General features: G+C 41.6%; 2 non-coding genes across 2 annotated transcripts; both read right to left on the bottom strand.

The window, feature by feature from the left end:
- Positions 1-3,888: 3,888 nt before the first annotated feature.
- Trnap-ugg (transfer RNA proline (anticodon UGG)) lies at positions 3,889-3,963 on the bottom strand. Its single transcript has one exon. It is a non-coding gene; the product is annotated as a tRNA-Pro (tRNA).
- A 363-nt stretch (positions 3,964-4,326) lies between these two features.
- On the bottom strand, positions 4,327-4,400 carry Trnat-ugu (transfer RNA threonine (anticodon UGU)). The gene has a single exon. It is a non-coding gene; the product is annotated as a tRNA-Thr (tRNA).
- Positions 4,401-5,376: the final 976 nt, after the last annotated feature.

The following is a 5,376-nucleotide window of genomic DNA, read 5'->3' as shown; positions in this document are numbered from 1 at the left end:
AACTAGCACTCCTGAAAGAAAGGATATAGCGGAGACATGTGAGCTCAATTTATGCCTACCCACGTTTAATACACTACAAGCACTTCACACAACTCACAAATTAAAGAAGCTTTACACCCCAAATATAAATTAATAGCATGTAATTACAGTGATTCAATATCCATCTGGCGAAGATATTGATAAAACACAATGTAGCTTTTCTCGTATTTTAGACAGTTTTGTTCAAAATTACGAAAAATGAAGAATAAAGAATATAGCAAACGACGCAAAAAACAGCCATTGCAAAATTCAAGTGATCGACATATGTTTGCGACTTTCCCAACAAACATTTCTGTGTTCAGTGCAAAGGTGCTGTATTTATATTTGAATGGGGACTGAACCTAATAAAAGGGAAGCAAAAAATTGATAAGCATCAAATTTAAAAATTCAAGACTATTATACTTTCTCACACAACAATGCATTAAAACGTACTGTTCGAATTGATAAGCATCAAATTTAAAAATTCAAGACTACTATACTTTCACACACAACAATGCATTAAAACGTACTGTTCGATGTCACTTAGTACACTTTTTGTATGGTGCTGATGGCGAATTTCTTTTATGTATCTCGGCTCTGATGCCTCTTTCTTGGCGCATTTTTATTTGTCTATTATTCTATACAGCTACAGAGAATACATCTTTGGTTTAGCATTCATCTTTTAGAGACATAAAATATCATACAGACGTATTGTGTTTTAACTACTCCGTGGTAAATATGAGTTGCACAGGTTAGCAGAGGGTTGTATCTAGCACGTATGTAGTTACGCAAGTATTTGTTTATAATCATAATTTTCGTTCCTTTTTAATCTTTATATGGCGATATCATGTATAATTGCGGATATATTAAAAATCTGTGCGTGTCTAGCTCCTGCGATTGTAGATATTTTACCACTTAAGTAATAAATTAAATGCAACTAATTAATCTGATAAAGATCTGTCTGAACGAAACACGTGCAAACGTGAAGGTGGGAAATGGCGTAACTGACGAGTTTGAAATGGTGTCAGGTCTCAGGCAAGGAGATGGGTTGTCCCCTATCCTGTTCAACTTTGCCCTCAAGAAGATCGTACGCAAGACCTCCAAGAGAACGATGGGATAGAAATCGAAGGAAAGAGACTGGCATACTGAGCCTATGCAGACGACATCTGTTTACTCTCTAGGTCGGAAGAGGAGTTGGAGCAAATGACCAAAGCACTAAAGGAGGCTGCCAGCAAATTTTGGGCTAAACATAAACGAAGCCAAGACACAGTACCTCGTTATGACGCGTGGTCATTGTCAGACTGCTGATCATCTACAATCACTGCAGGTTGGGGACAATTCCTACAAGATAATGCAAGAATTCAAATACCTAGGGGCACTTTTCACTGAGAACTCGTCATGTGAAGCAGAGATCAATTCCAGAATACAAGCAGGAGACCGATCTTACCACAGCCTAGCACAACTGCTTCGGTCCAAATATCGCCCCAGATAGTTCAAGATTCGACTGTACAAAACCCTGATCCAACCTGTTGTTCTATATGGCTGTGAGACATGGAGTATCCGGAAACAGGACTTCCATAAGCTCCTTGTTTTTGAGAGAAAAGTGCTTCGGCAGATCTTCGGTGCGGTTCTGGATGCAGATACAGGGGAATGGAGGATCAGATATAACCAAGAGCTGGAGGAACTATAGCAGCAGCCCAACATAGCAGGAACTGTCAAAACCAAACGAATGCAGTGGGCCGGCCATGTGGCCCGGATGTAGGATCACAGATAGCCTCGGAAGCTCCTGGATTTCAGACCTACAGGAAAGAGACCGCCAGGGAGACTCAAGAAGCGTTGGAGGGACGGACTCCATGAAGATTAAAACAAAGTGTCAATAGATGTGGACGAATGGCGGAAGCAGCAATGGACACAATACAGTGGGCCGGCAATGTGGCCCGGATGGAGGACCACAGATAGCCTCGGAAGCTCCTGGATTTCAGACCTACAGGAAGATTTAAACCAAGTGTCAATAGATGTGGACGAATGGCGGATAGCAGCAATGGACAGAATACAGTGTAGAAGGAAACGTGTAGAAGTGCGGCCTGATCACGTAGTAGTAGTAGTAGTAGTAGTAGTAGTAGAAGTAATAAATTTCACCGAAATACATTAATTTTAATAAATTTCGCTTAAATACAACGATTTCACATTTTATCGAACCCTGAAATCAACCAAAAACATGACGGACTAACAGGTAGCATTAGAGTAATCATTTCCTACACGTTCAAAACATTTCTCATTTATGGTATATGCGACTTTTACGTAACTCTAATTATTCGCATACATGTAATGTCCTGCCGTTTTCTTCTCTGTGTCAGTATTTCAGTGAGACCCGTTATAGAGGTCACCTGGTACAGGCAAATGATCTGCAGAGAAAGGCAGTCGTACTCACAATACACTTTGACTGTATTATTATTATTATTATTTAATTTTGTACTGTGGCAAAGAACGGTCCACAGCGAAAAGTAGCTAAACGACTGGCAGGCCGACGGGGCTTATTTCAGTCAGGTGCCATTTAAATTCACAACGCGTCGTATATATTCAGATGGAAGTGCAGAACCGAATTCAGAGTGCCATTGGTCCGAGCCCACAGCTTCGCTTACTGCGCCCGAGGATTGCTGGAGGCCGTGACCCGGTTGTGGCCGCGATATTACCTGCTAACCCAGTTTCCGCCGGACGAGTGGTTTATAATTGTGTGACTGCTGGTCGGGCGACGTCGGTGAAAGTTTGCGCTGGCGTATTAGGGCCAAGCCTCGGATCCGATCGAGCCAGTGGCTCATCCGTCCGCAATTAAGCGCGGAGACCTCGCTCCCGATGAGCGCGCCGGCGCACCGGAACGCCCACACGCTGCCTCCGGTCTCTTTTGTTTACAAACTGCCGGGCCACAGGAAACTCTGCCCTTCCCTTCCCCATACGTATATGCGATGCTAGCGATGCCTGGCTGCACTACTTACAGCGTAGCTTTTGCTCGTTTTACTTCACTGTAGCACCATCGCGATGTTCAGGGAATTAACGAAAGAATTTGGTATAAAAAAAGAAATAGTGACTTTCGGTGCAATAGAAATGGAAAATATGGTATTCATCACCCACTCAACAAAACCACATTATACGCTACTTTCGACAACTCGAAGAATTATATATTCTCCTCTCGTAACAGAGCCAGTATTGCGTATATCCTATCGTTTTGTCGACTGACGTTAATCTCCTTCTGTGTACGATATAGAAATTCCGATTTCGAACTCATTATCAAGCAGTTAATTACGCTTCTTCCCAAACTAGTTGGATTTCATGTCAGGATAATAATGTTCACTATTTGACCGTATCGTTCTTGTTACTTACATGCGTCGTGAGAGTAACAGATTAAAGTATGGTAGAACCTGTCAAATCAGAGAAATAGTTTCATTTCCTTGCCATTCTTTGGAAATATGTATAGCGCTTGAGAACTGCTGTTAAATAATCAGACTGAGCTGCGATATGAAATTTTATCAGATAAATCAAGTCTAGCTTAACATATTCAGTACTTGGCGTCCTTTCTCCTTTTTAGCTTCTTACTCCACCGCCTACCGCCTTCATTAGTTATTTTTCGAGAGGATTAAGTGGAAAATTCTAGACGCTTATGAATGTAACTGTTTTATATCCTATAGTAGGAGACTATTTGCCTAAGACAGAACCTAGGTACCCAGGTTTAGAAGTGATCCTTATACGATCTGTGTATTAAAATATTCGTATAATTTATATGGATTAAATTTGCAATTAAATGATGACTAACTGAAAACCTCAGCTGCTGACAGGTGTTGTTGATATACCTCGATGTGGATAGGTGATTATGTGTGCCCTGACCGGGACTCGAACCCGGGATCTCCTGCGTCCATGGCAGACGCTCTATCCATCTGAGCCACCGAGGACGCAGATGAATAGCGTGACTGCACGGACTTATCCCTTGCACGCTTCCCGTGAGACTCACATTCCCAACTGTCCACAATTCTACACATGTATTGTACTTTATAGACATTTGCCCAACCTCTTATTACTCGCTCACGCTTTGGCGATTCCCGTAAGAGTTTGGGCAACCTCTGCGCATTCGCACAGACGAAGGTCAATGGCTGGGTAGCCTTTAACTATATATACGAGGACAGTAACTTGTCCTCGAAAGAACAGCTACTGTTGATGAGCGTGCAGCTTTTCCCTGGAATAAATGATGACTAACTGAAAACCTCAGCTGCTGACAGGTGTTGTTGATATACCTTGATGTGGACAGCTGAAAATCTCTGCCCCGACCGGGACTCAAACCCGGGATCTCCTGCTTACATGGCAGACGCTCTATCCATCTGAGCCACCGAGGACACAGATGAATAGCGCGACTGCAGGGACTTATCCCTTGCACGCTTCCAGTGAGACTCACATTCCCAACTGTCCACAATTCTAAATACGTATTGTACCTTATAGACATTGGCCCAACCACTCATTACTCGCGCACGCTTTTGGCGATGCCCGTAAGAGTCGGGGAACACATTTTCAGCTGTCCACATCGAGGTATATCAACTACACCTGTCAGCTGCTGAGGTTTTCAGTTAGTCATTATTTATTCCAGGGAAAAGCTGCACGGTCATCAACAGTAACTGTTCTTTCGAGGACAAGTTACTGTCTTCGTATATAAATTTGGTATTGTCAGCATTTGATGCGAGTTTAAAGATAATCTTTATTCTTTGTAAAAACAAGGAGTATCACTTTTTGATGAGCTAAATGACACTTTCAGTTAGAAAACATTGTAAAGCCATTAAAAATACAGGCCTGTACACTCAAACTATGAGTAAGTTATTCTTGACATATGTTATGACATATCGAGCTAATGTCGATAAAACAGTACAGAATCGCTTAACAAAGCTACAAAGCCGAAATGGTAATATCGTATAGTCAAATTGCGGAAGCATTACGTTGAGATACGTCTGAGGTTGTAAAAAAAATAAAGAAATAGTCTAGAGTACGTACTGTTTAAGTATCATAGCTTTTTTGGGGAGAAAGTGATTGTTTATGGAGAAAAGTGGTTTGAGGTAGACACTGTTCTTGTAATTTCAACAACAATCATGTGTATAATATCGCAACAATCGTTAACATATTCTGCAATACGTTTCTTAATTATGTCAAGTTACTGTACTACAACAGAATTTTGTGTTGCAGTTTGTAGCAATCGTAGTTAGAGTCACGATGAAAATATTATTCGCACATGTCCAAGAAACAGCAGGTCATGCATTGTAACATTCAGTGCAGGACGTGTCTATTGTATAGCATGAAAAGAGCTGACACCACGCCATCACTCAC

Source organism: Schistocerca gregaria, chromosome 1 (assembly GCF_023897955.1).
Source record: "Schistocerca gregaria isolate iqSchGreg1 chromosome 1, iqSchGreg1.2, whole genome shotgun sequence".
NCBI lineage: Eukaryota > Metazoa > Arthropoda > Insecta > Orthoptera > Acrididae > Schistocerca > Schistocerca gregaria.
The sequence above is the reverse complement of the archived record's forward strand: the minus strand, read 5'-3'. Positions and strand labels throughout refer to the sequence as shown.